The 12,285-nt window shown below is 40.8% G+C and overlaps 1 protein-coding gene and 1 long non-coding RNA gene across 6 annotated transcripts in view; one reads left to right on the plus strand and one right to left on the minus strand.

The window, feature by feature from the left end:
- Atpalpha (sodium/potassium-transporting ATPase subunit alpha) overlaps window positions 1-12,285 on the plus strand; it is a 159,739-nt gene that overhangs the window by 34,891 nt on the left and 112,563 nt on the right. The window lies entirely within an intron of this gene.
- The window catches only part of LOC144469254 (uncharacterized), a 57,700-nt gene that overhangs the window by 32,678 nt on the left and 12,737 nt on the right, over window positions 1-12,285 (minus strand). The window contains exons 2-3 of one of the 2 annotated variants that reach the window (XR_013493940.1): window positions 8,187-8,295; window positions 7,121-7,625 (exon numbers count right to left, since the gene is read on the minus strand). The exons of the other annotated variant lie outside the window; for it this stretch is intronic. This is a non-coding gene — a long non-coding RNA (uncharacterized LOC144469254). Of the gene's footprint in view, window positions 1-7,120; window positions 7,626-8,186; window positions 8,296-12,285 lie in introns of those variants that run through there. 2 annotated transcript variants of the gene reach the window in all.

The following is a 12,285-nucleotide window of genomic DNA, read 5'->3' on the forward strand; positions in this document are numbered from 1 at the left end:
CATTTAAATTAACAGAACCCAAAAACTGTAACTTCCATATTTATAATCGCCCTTAACCTCTTATTTGTGAACGGCGAATATACCCGTCATATAAAAATGTCAATTTTACATCTTATAACAAACATATTCTTCCTACGATTTAAATTAAAATGTTTGTCAAACGTGTTCACAAATTTAACACATTTTAGAATAATTTTACGAGAACTTTCTGAAAGGAACTGCAGCCAATATGGTCGATAAAAAGCATGCAAAATTGATCTCAACGATTGATCGACGTAGCTAGGTGTTTAAACTTATTCACCCTATTGTGCGTTGGCGTTTTTCTCAATTTACGATTTTATCGCCGCTTCTTACACACTAACCTGATCGTCTACCGATACATTTGTTTATTACGAAGTCTGCTAACCGGAGAACGTTCCGTACCCATTGTCGGCCTGATCCTGATTAAACTGGTGACGCAGGGCTAATCCGTCAGTCGCCGCTTCGCGAGCACGTGTCTGGAACCGCAACTCGGTAATTAGTAATTTTAATCGAGGACGAAATTCACTCGGGAATCCATCGGGAACGATTCTTCCGACTGCTCGAATAATTGAATCCGCTCGCTCGGAGATTTCGCTTGATCGGAATTAGATCAATTTTCTTGGACCCGGTACGGGGATTATCTGTTCGCCACGGATTGCGGGACGGGACTAATTTTTTATGCGGGCAAACGTTTCCCTTTTTTTCCATTTGCAAGTATCCCTCCTGTGATAAATTATCTCATTTTTGAATGTGCATCCAGAAGTGTATCTTCGAGGATCATTAATACTAGCATTACCGAAGTAGTCGGAACAATTTTTCTTGATTTTTTCTTCCACAGTTGCTAAAATTATCTGCAAGCGTTATCGTGAGAAACCTTTTAATCAATTTCATTGTTTAAACATATGTATATTGTAATAGAAATCGCACGAATCTAATCATTAATTATAAATAGACTGTGGATTTTATAAATTTATAATAAACATTAGAATAATTTAAAAACATCTTCCACTCGATCTATTAAAAAAAGAAACACATTCTTATTTCATTTCGGTTTCTTACAATCGAGTTAGAAAATTTTGATTTTGCACAAAGATTCGCAATTCGATCATAAAACGATATACATTGGGTGCGATTAGGGTCCTAGCGTTTCGAGTGTTAAAATTGAGAAATTCTTACGCAATTACTCATTTTGTGCACATGTTTCCTGTCGTATAAATTTAATATTAAATAAATGGTCGTAAAGGAAAAGCAGCTTTTACGGAAATGCATTATGCTCTGCGGGGCCCTGTTGGACATCAATTGATTAAAATTTATGATTTGATTAAATGATCGACGAAAACAATTAAAGGCATTAGTTATTGAAAAGTCGACGATTGAATTCATGGATTGATGAAATTAATCCTCCATTGGATCAGACAATTAATAATTGTCGATTTTTTAATGATATTGAAACGATATTTTAATGATATTGAAACGATATTTTAATGATATTGAAACGATATTTTAATGATAGTGAAACGATATTTTATTCTTTATCCATTAAGAATTGTCTTCATAATTTAATTACTTTATTGTATTGTAGTATTAACAGAAGAAAGAGTGATAGAATTAATACTGTTAATAATTAATCACGATTAACAGCAATATTTCACTCATTAATTGCGATTAAAACAACTATAATCATTAATTACAATGAACGATAAACAGTAGTAATTCAACTGTTAGTCGTTGATTAATTTGTTCAACTCTGCGACGAGTCAGCTAAAAATATCGCAATCGGCTTTAAAAGCAAATCCACATTCGAAATGTTGCCCCATCCGAATACTGTCCAGTTCGAATGATCCACGGGGCGTGTTCGCGTGAAAACCAGGGCGATCCAGATAGCCGGTGCCCGGGTAACAACATTGTTCAATCGATGTCTCTGGGAAAGGCGTTAATACAGCTCCCCGAGGACCTCTTTCTTGGCCGTGTTCCGAATCGCGTAATTAAGAGGAGCCTTTATTTGGCCCGCTGAATTCACTCAACCAGGCCCTCCATGCAGCCACAATATTCACCACGGCCTGTCTCTCCATCGTTGGTGACCGATCGATCCCCGCGGAACGCTATTTTTTGCATCATTACTACCATCGGGAACGACAGACTACCACGGCGGAACGAGACGCGTGCGCCGGTCTTGGTAAGGGTTTCATTAGCGAGCCCTTAGCGTCGCGATAACGAGAATTCCCTGGTTGGACTCGAGGGTTGCTTTTCGGTCCGAGATCGGTGGCTAGCGAACGACGATTAGGCAGTCGGAACCAGGACGGGAAGGTGACTGTCCATCAGGAAATTGGGAAACTAGACGAAATTTTCTATATAAGGAGGGTTAAATTAACGGAGATCGATCTTTTTACCAACATATGTATATTGACAATTACAAAGGATTCATAAAAATGGTAGAACTACTGGCAAAGGTTGCCATCAGCTACAGTTACACGAAGTTTCACTATTTTCCGACGAGGATCATCTTTTCCTGTGGATTAAAAAAAAAATCAGAAACTAGCTATGTAGTGTCAAATTGTGCTGAATAAAGAGTGTCAGATTGATAAACAGGTTTTCTGAGGTTTTGGATCGTTCAGCAAACTTTGGGTACTTGTGCTAACGCGAAAAGTGCATTAAAAGTGACTAATGAGTGTTGCTTTATAAAATTGACACGACTAAATCTATTTAGGTCTATCGTCCTATTTATTTTAACGCATATAACGTATGAAGTGTCTTTATAATTTCAATATAAAATAATTCAATATAAAATATGAAATCGATTACTTTGACCGATAGGTTGAGTATTGAGTCTTCTTCTCTGCATTCAGGAAATTGAAAAAATAGCGATCCAGTGAAGATTTACTCGGCATAAAATAGAAACAAAGAATCGGACTCGTGATAAAGATCTTATACATAAACCACTAAATATGAATGTTCCTCTTTTCTGCTAAATAACAAAAATTTGATTCTTCTCTTGTTACAGTCTCGGAATGAAAATAGATGAAAGCATGAAAAGGACAAAAATTTCGATCAATTAGTTCAAAATGATTAAGAATGAAGATGTACTAAAAGAAAAGAAATTTAGTGCAGGGAGCAGTTTACGTACAGAATTATACAACCTTTGAACCTTCACACTTTGAAGTACCCGTGTTGTTAACATACGTTTCCAATTACGAAGGATTGACAATACCGAGATTGCTAGCAAAGATCCTTTATGGAAAATGATTCGAAGATTTTCGACGAGGATCGTCTTCCCTTGCCTGATGCGTCAGCAATTTGACTTCCGATCTATCCTAAAAATCTTCCAGCAGTCGATATTTCGGCTGCCACGTCGTAAAAGTTTCACGGAATATGTCCCAGCTACCGCGTCGTGCAGGACCCCTAGCGAAACACCGTGCACGCGTAAAGAATCGGGAGAAAGATATTCGTACGGCAACGATAACACCGGTAAGATTTCGTTAGACCGTTGCCGCGACACCGACCCCGGCAGCAATTCGTTCCCAGAAGTAATAAAGTCAGCAAAGACGAATGCCAGTTCCGTGCCCGCGTTCCTGAGCATTTTTCGCGAGCGTCGTTTCGCAGACACCGCGGGCACCTCAAGCTTTTGTTTTTCCGGCGTCTCTGTTTCTTTCGTCATTATCACTTAACGAGCGAGCTGACGGTCGATGAATCTCTGTCGGTAGCTGAAATTCATTAACAGATGGGGCGCTTGCTGGAACAATTGACGGGAAGAAGCGGCACGGACAGCTCATCCGGCTGTACATTTATTTCGGTTGCAAATTTTACTTGGACAGGATAATCGACCGGGCGCCAGTTCTGCAAGTTCTTTTCGCGATGTGCGTATTTAACAGTAAATATACAATTACGTTTTGGTTTTGAATTGCAAATCTCTTGCGTTATCATTAATGTTCTACCTCAGATATACGAATTAGATTTGGGAATTAGTCGAATTGTTTCGAATAAATATTTATCTAATTATCCCAACAAACTCTTTTTAGTCGAATATTTTATTCGAATAATTTTTTATTCGAATGGTTCTTCGATCGAATAATTCTTTAATCGAATAATCCTTATTGGAACGATATTTAATCTAAATCAATTTTACTTGATGGAATATTTATTCGATGGTATCAAATAAAATTATATTTGAATAAATTGGTATCTAGATGAAGTATTTGTTCGAATATTTATTCACTATTGTCGAAATTGTCCAACTCTGATGCAAACTCTTAACTGAACTTTTATTATCCGAACTGCTGTCGAGCATATTCTGTTACACGGAAGCGAATTCTTATAAATAAGTTTACCGTTAAAATAATTCAAAATAATTAACTCTTAATAATGCTATTAAACATTATTTGAACCTCAGTTATTCGACTTACAACCTCAATTATCCGAATGGATAGAAACACGGTGAAAGGGTTGCCAAATCTCTGCACGATCAGCCGAACTTCCTTGCTCCGCGACGTGTTCGGATAAACGAGGTTCTAATGTACCAGTTTCTAATACCGTATCGCACCTCGACTACAAATACGGCGTCTCTTATCTTCTCTGCAACATTTGGTTCTTGAAGTCCTTAAATTCCACATTTAGAATTCTTTCAGTAAATGTGTACAGTTTCGTTGAAACTTTCGGGACAATCCAGCGTTTCTCTTGACGTCCAATCTTCGTGGCAGACTCACCGTGCACAGAGAATTCCCGTCTCCTCCATTAAACGATTACAACATACGGTATCTTCATTCGCAAAGGAAACGATAAGACAAAGGTTAACGCGAATGAACCGTCCAGATTCAATTGTAAGACAGAATAGCTGTCACGGTAGCATAAATCAGCGAACTGCGTGCTGCGAGAGCGATAGGAGCACGTCCACGCTTCTGTGAGCGGTTGCAATACGTTCTGGCTGCGAACTGCGAGCGTGTCGACCGAAACACGCGGCTACATAGCGGTGTTACAGTTACAGCACAACCCGTGCAAAACCGTGCCGAATATCGGTGGCAGGCGTGAGTCACTGGTATTCGCGCGTTTTTCTCTCTCCTTTTCTCTGAATCTCTTTCGCACTCGCTCCCGATCTCTCTCTCTCTCTCTCTCTCTCTCTCTTGCACTCGCTCTCTCTCGCACTCGCTCTCTCTCGCACTCTCTCTCTCTCTCTCTCTTGCACTCTCTCTCTCTCGCATTCGCTCTTTCTCTCTCTCTCTCGCTCTCTCGCTCTCGCTCTCTCTTTGTGGATCGTAGATCACGAGTGCGAAACGCGAAGTAGGATTCGAGCGGAGCGGAGGTAGATTGAGCGTAATGTGTCTCTTCCTCCGACGCAGATACAGTCACGGTCACCACACGCGTACGTACGCACCCGTGACTGCGAGAGTCGGTTGTCGATGTGCGTGTACACGCGTCACCATCGGAGTCGGTACGAACGTACCAGGCTTATTAACGAATCGACGCGACGGACAGACAGCCGTAAGAACGCCGGTCGATCTGCGACACCTTCGTGGCCTCTTCCGCGAACCCGCGAGGGTGATGGGTTTTCCGGTTTCGCTCGAGACTGCGATTCTCTGCGGCGTGTCACCCATTTTCCTTCGCGTCGTCGATCGACCCTGTGAATCATTCTTGTTGCTTCCGTGACGAATACCTGTCTGTTTCGATAATTGTCCTTGCGAACGCGGTACTGTTACAGAGGCGATTGCCTGGTGATACTAATTGTCTCGATTCTCGAGTCATAACAGCATTGTTACAACTGTATCAACTCCATTTTCGATACCTCGAAACTTATTTCGTCAAACTGCAATCGCGTGCTTCCAGATTGGTTGTAATTTAGTCTTCGCATTGTAGTGAGTCAGACATCTGATTGGTTGGTACAAGAATGATTTTCTCATAACTTTTCGATTTTGTTTGATATTGTCGAGAGCTGATTTTTATGCGAAATAAAAACCTTGTTTCTCAGTTGTTTGAAATTCGAACTGATCTCCTCTTAATACTTGTGTACTAGTACATTCAACACCGATATTTGTACAATTTAACATACATAACCTGACATAACATCGAGCCAGACTCGCGATTAAGATTCTGTACGCGTTCTGTTGAGTATAAATCTTAAGCTACTAAGAAAATAAACGAAGCCATGCAAGAAACAAAAATTGTCTCGTGTCTACAGGGAAATTATTGAGTCCTAGAAAAAGTGCTAATGAACACGGTTGTGAATGAAATCATGAATGAACTAGTGCTCCTTAATGTTCGATTAATGCTTGTAAAATCCCTTGAAACTCTCACGTTAGATAAGCCCTGCCTTATCTACTCGATCCTCCGAATATTCTAACAGCAAGAACACCAGGAACGTGGTAAACGCATAAAAGTTTCAGAATCTAGAAAAGAGATGCAAGTAGCAAACGTCCTCCTGGACACTCGTCCGAGTCCTTCGAGGATCGTGACCATAGTCCTGAACAGCGTACAGTTGCTGTCGCGTCCGGACGCTTCCGCAGAAAAGTTTCATGGGCCACGTGCACACGGAGGCTGGGACCGCGTCAGGTAGTGGGCGTTACGGTACAGTTTCGACACAGGAACAACCAGTTAACTAGTTGAACGTTCGCCGCCGTAGCCATGGTGTATGACACAATGGTCAGAGGGAATATTAGGCTAACGTTAGGCGACGTTAGAGCGATACGTGAGAGAGTGGTACCGCCAGACCGAGCGCGGCATTATACCTGGCGCTATTACAAGCCATTAAACCATGTTAAACGGCGTTTCCAGCGCGTTTAAGGTCAGGTGTATGGGAGTGGGCAGATCGTTCTTATTTCCTTTCAGGAATTCCTCAAACCTTTATGTCCTGAATTGTCGGTCTACACTACAATATTGCCGTGGTTTCACGAGAGCGATTAGCGATTAACGAATCTTTGCTAATGCATACAGTGTTTCATATTTGATTCGAGTCTGCAAAACGCAAGAAGGTCGAAGAAGGTTGTCAACTGAACTGTTCAATTTGTACTTCGTTGAGTTAATTAAGGTAGAAATACCTAATGTGAAACATCGTTCAATCGTGATCCCTACTTGAAACAGTAGCACAAATGATAGTATAAAAAATCAATAGAGCATATGAAGGTAAAAAAATATTATTCCGTACTGTGCACTTCAACCACTGAAAGGGTTCCGTAATGGATACTGTTAAATTCATGAAATTTTCGCGGTTGCTTCACAATTGTCGATGTATTTTTTATTTTAAATATTCCATACCTTTACAATTTGTCCCATAGGAACGTTTCGTTACTTGATACATTCGTTGTACATAATTTCAAAGTAGACATTCAATTATGTTTGTTGAGCTATTCAGTTCAAAAACTGCATCCTCGATATATTAAGACAATTCCAAGAAATTCTCAGCAAGTTTCATTCAACACCGGCATAACGCGCTAAAAGAATATTATTTTTCTATTAGTTCCTTTGGTTGGATACATGGATTTCCTGGAGACGTCGTGTTCTGCCGCCGGCTTTGTCCACGGATGGCCACCATTATTTTAGCGGTCGAGCGTAAGATGATCCTCGTCGAGTGACGGCGGATGACTTCCGGTGGTGGGAGAGCCATACAGCACCGCGGCACGCTGAAATCGCGAAAGTTGCCTTTCGCTCGTTAAACGTCTCTACTAGACGACGGCAGAGTATATAACCTCCCACGCGTTCGAAGCCGAGCTTTGTGTTATCATTCCCGCGAGTCTGAGTTTCAAGTATTCCAATCAGCGGTTACGCGACAATTCCCGCGGGCGTCAGCCCATTCATTTTCCCCGCGGCATTGTCCAGAAACAGACTGCCGAGAAAGAAAGACAGACGCAGCGGCGGAATGAGAGACGGAGATGGAGAGCAAGAGAGAAAGAGAAAGAGAAAGAGAGAGAGAGAGAGAGAGAGAGAGAGAGAGAGAGAGAGAGAGGCGGTGATGTGGAGGGAGAGAGGCGTTCGTCGGAGGCATTCAGCGACACCGACTAATTTATCGCGCTCGAACGGGGGCTGCTGGCTCTCGATACTTCTCAAGGATGCCGCGGAGGAACGTGGCGGGCGTTATTCAACGGAGATTGCGGGGACGATGCCACGAGCCGGCCCGTGGAATACGCAAGTCGAGGCATTTAACTTTCATCGGGAAAGGGAATGAATGGGCGCGGCGTACTTACCCTCCGATAATCGATCCCGTTTCCCCACGTTTCGACCTTCGTTATCGGATCTTCCTGCAGCTCGAGATTCCTGGCCAACACGGTTCCTCGAGCGATCCAATTTTGTCGGCTGCCTCGCAGAAAATAAATGAGCGATCAGCATCTTTGCGTTTGACACGTTGCAATCTAGAGAGAATTTGTTTACCGGCCCTGAATCTGTCCCCGGGTAGATTCCTAATTGCCATTAGCGTTCAAAGCGTTGTACACTTTGGGATCGCAAAGACGATTCTTTGAAATATTAACCCTTTGCAACGCGATTTCTTTCGCAGTTACGTTTACGGAACATGACAGATTTTCTATTGTAAAAATTGTTGGGATGCATTTGTTGGAAATTTATTCCATGAAGTTTTAGTAGACATACGTATGTATAGGCTAGTGCAATCAGTTTCTGTGGAATGACCAACTCCTATGTCCTTGGTTTGTTTTCGGGCATAATGAACTTTATATTTATCGCATAAGACGTATTCAATTTTTCTTTTCAAAAATAAATAAAATAAAAGAAAAACATAAAGTTACAATAATTATGCCCGGAAAACAATTAAAAGCATAGCAATTGGTCACCTTACAGCAATCGGCTACTACCCTATTATAATTAGACTGTGGATTTATAACAAAATTAATAGATAAAAAATAGCAAAAATACTTATACAATTTAAAAATATTATTGCATTAGTGTCAACTCTTAAGATGATAATGGAATGGAATAAACGTTTTCACAGTTCCTACATTTTGTAATTAATAAATCCAATTTTTAATTTGCATAAGATTTAGTCTATTTATAATAAAGATGGCTGAAAATGTGAATAAACGTATGTCCGCCTTTTTGTATTTAGTTACTAACATAGGGTAATTATAGTGTAATTATTTCTTTGCAATTTTTAATGTACTTACCTGACATTGACAAAAAGATTATCCGAAGTTAAATATGGAACTCCCTCAGCTTATTTACGTTTTATGACTATATTTTATGAGACACTCGCAATCTAATGCACGTAGGAAAAAATGATCTGCTTTTCCACGGGCTATAGTGCTTAACATTGCGATCCATTCACCGGCATTTACATTTTTATAGAGAAACTTGTTGAATTTGGTAGAACTTCATCTCGTTTACGAGTCGTTGCAGTAAATTAAATTTCAAATGAAACTAAATTAAATTTGTTGTACCAAATTTAATCAAAACCCGTGTTTGATAAATTCAATAAAGAGATTTTTCTGCAACGGTTCGCCATCGATTTTTACTGCTGCAGATATAGACCATTCATTAATCGGTCTCCACCCCTGCTGTATCTCCACAATTCCACGAAAAGCAATAAGGAATTTATTCAATTTGAATAAAACGACTGCTGATTCGTTTTCCACGGAAGAACCGGATAAACGGATTTTTCTGCAATTTTCTCCGTAAATGCGAGCAATCGAAGCCCATTTACAGTTTCATTTGATCAGCAATTTGCAATTCGGAAAGTATTACAAAAATTGATTTTTAAGTGCACAGCCGATGGATTCCGTTAGCTCCGTGTCCGTTTTAACGTAGCGATGACGACGCTTTGTGCGTTGCTTTCACGTTCTTCGAAGGAATATTCGAAGCACGGTGCGCGAAACACAGCGGTGCGACATTAAATCTACATGAAAATATCGCGGCAAAAGTCGAGCATGCGTCGACGGAAGCCACAGAAACTCCAGAAAAATGCAATCTGGCTTGAGAACGTGGCACTACCGACCGCACACACGGCCGCCGCGCTCACTTTTGCGGGCATTGCGAAGCACACCCTTTGAACCATCGGTCTGTGCATTTAATCTTTTGTCCGACGAAAAGTGGAACAGTTCCAGGTGTAACAGTTTTGATATGCGACGGCGGTCTTGGCGCTTCCGTCGTTCACCGTGGAACAACCTTCACGTCGTGAACCGGCCACTGTCTGAGCAGTTGCGGCCTCTTCTACTGCAGGATAACATCGCGGACCATCGGCGCGCCTCGGTATTAAATTCTTTTGAGATACTCCCGCTGGAATTCTTTCTGGACATTCGAAACGGCTCTACAGTTTTTAATTAAACGATTATTCATAGAAACGAGTGCCGGCGGACGCGTCCCAGCGGCTACGACCTCCGCTGTTGCTAATGAAAATCATTAGAGCCTGTTCTACTTCGCATACTTGAACTTAAAAAGTCGACCGCGACGGCTGTGCCGTTTCGACAAACGTTCTACCGCTGTTTCTGGATATTTTAATTTTTATTTAAATATTCCGGTTTTCGATACGTAGCTTTTCACTTGCATCGGGCTTCGTGACAGTAATCCTACCGAGCCTTAAAACTAACTAATTCATAATATTTATTTAATATTTATCAGATATTTATTTACTATCTATTTAGACATTTCATAAATTTTAGCATAATGTACGCTTGGATTAACAAAATGAAATCACTTTGTACGAAAGAGTTTTCATAATTTCAGCGACTTTTAAACGAAAAATATGGGACCGATCATTTTTTTCCCGCTCGGTAGCTTAAGTGTACTCCACCAACTTCTTCGGATCCCCGAAGCAGGTGAAGTACATTAAACTTCCATAATTCGATTTATTTCTCGTTACGGGCACTTCTTCTTCTTCTTCTTCTTCTTGAAAGAAGACTCATTTCCGTCGAACCAACTTCGTGGTTCGAAATTTCGTAAAATATTCGATTGTTTGTGCGGTAAACAATGCTCCCATCTTCCACAGCGGAAAGGGACGAGCAGATGCTCGACATCCACCGAGTTCGCACATTGTGGAGCAGACATTTTATTGCCGTGCACGGCAGCCGTCGACGTTTCGCTTCCAATATTTTTCAAATTTTAACTGTCACGTCTGTCGGCACGTATTCGACGACACGCGTATCGGCTAAATATTCGAAACGGATCCTCGTGGAAGAAAATTCTATTCTATATTCGTAACACTGCTGTTCATGCAAATACACTGGTTTCGAAGCTGTACTTTAATGCTACTCCAATGAACATGTGTTCTCGTCTAGAATTCCAATTGACTGAGACCAATTCGAGATTTAATGCTAACCGAACTGTGGTTAAATTCTCATTTAACTATGCAACATAGTGAAACATTCTTTAGAAGGTAATAAAGTCTTTTGATTTTCAAGTGAATTGTAGATTTGATGAATGTATAACATAGATTATATGCATAAGGACCCTTAATCTGATAATCTGCGGATTTTCCGTATTTTTGAGAAACGCGCGTACTTGCAATTTGAAATACTATAGGAATTAAAAACATTTGAGAATATCCGATGTACTAGTTTCAACTTACCAAAATTATTGTCAAAAACATTTTATTTAACTCAGATTTTTTTCACAAACAATTTTCATTCCACATAAAGCTTCTAATAATTAAGATGATATATTTCAACAATTCTTCATCTCATAAAGTCTGTACCAATAAAATGTTATACAATATTTATTTAAATAGAATAATTGTTTCCAATGATATTTATATCATTTTATTAAAAAACATGCATTGCCCGTGGTTCATCCAAGGTAAATTCTCCGCTAGCAAGTGGTTAATGTTTCTGAATGCGAAACGTCTCAGACCATTTACAAGTATGCAAGAGTCACGAGCGAATAAAGGTCGGCAGCCCGGCGATTGTTGTAAGTAATCGAAGGCTTTCGAGTGTTTTCCGGCGATGTAAGGGTCGTAAAAGGAAACGAAGTCTGATCGGGCATCGTTAAACCCGGCGAAACGTTCCACGAGCGCGTTTTCCACGGCGTCTGACCATTCACGGGGCGACTCTACTTGAACCATCAAGCTCGCAAACCGGTGTTCCTTTGGAGCGCGCCCTTTGTTGCACCAGGCCGGTCTAAATAATTAAAGCGGCCGCGTCGCGATGAAAGAACGCCGGGAATTCCGTCGGACTTTAATTACTCGTGGAGGATATCCACTTTCGGCCGGATACTTTGCTGAATAATTCTTTTTCTTTCTTTTTCTTTTTTTCATTTAATTCCGGCGCGCACGCCCGCCGTTTCCCTTTCACGCTGTTGAATGCGTCTCGATCCGTGACGAACGCCGCGGCAACAAACACGCCG

The sequence above is a fragment of the Augochlora pura genome, chromosome 4 (assembly GCF_028453695.1).
Source record: "Augochlora pura isolate Apur16 chromosome 4, APUR_v2.2.1, whole genome shotgun sequence".
Lineage (NCBI taxonomy): Eukaryota > Metazoa > Arthropoda > Insecta > Hymenoptera > Halictidae > Augochlora > Augochlora pura.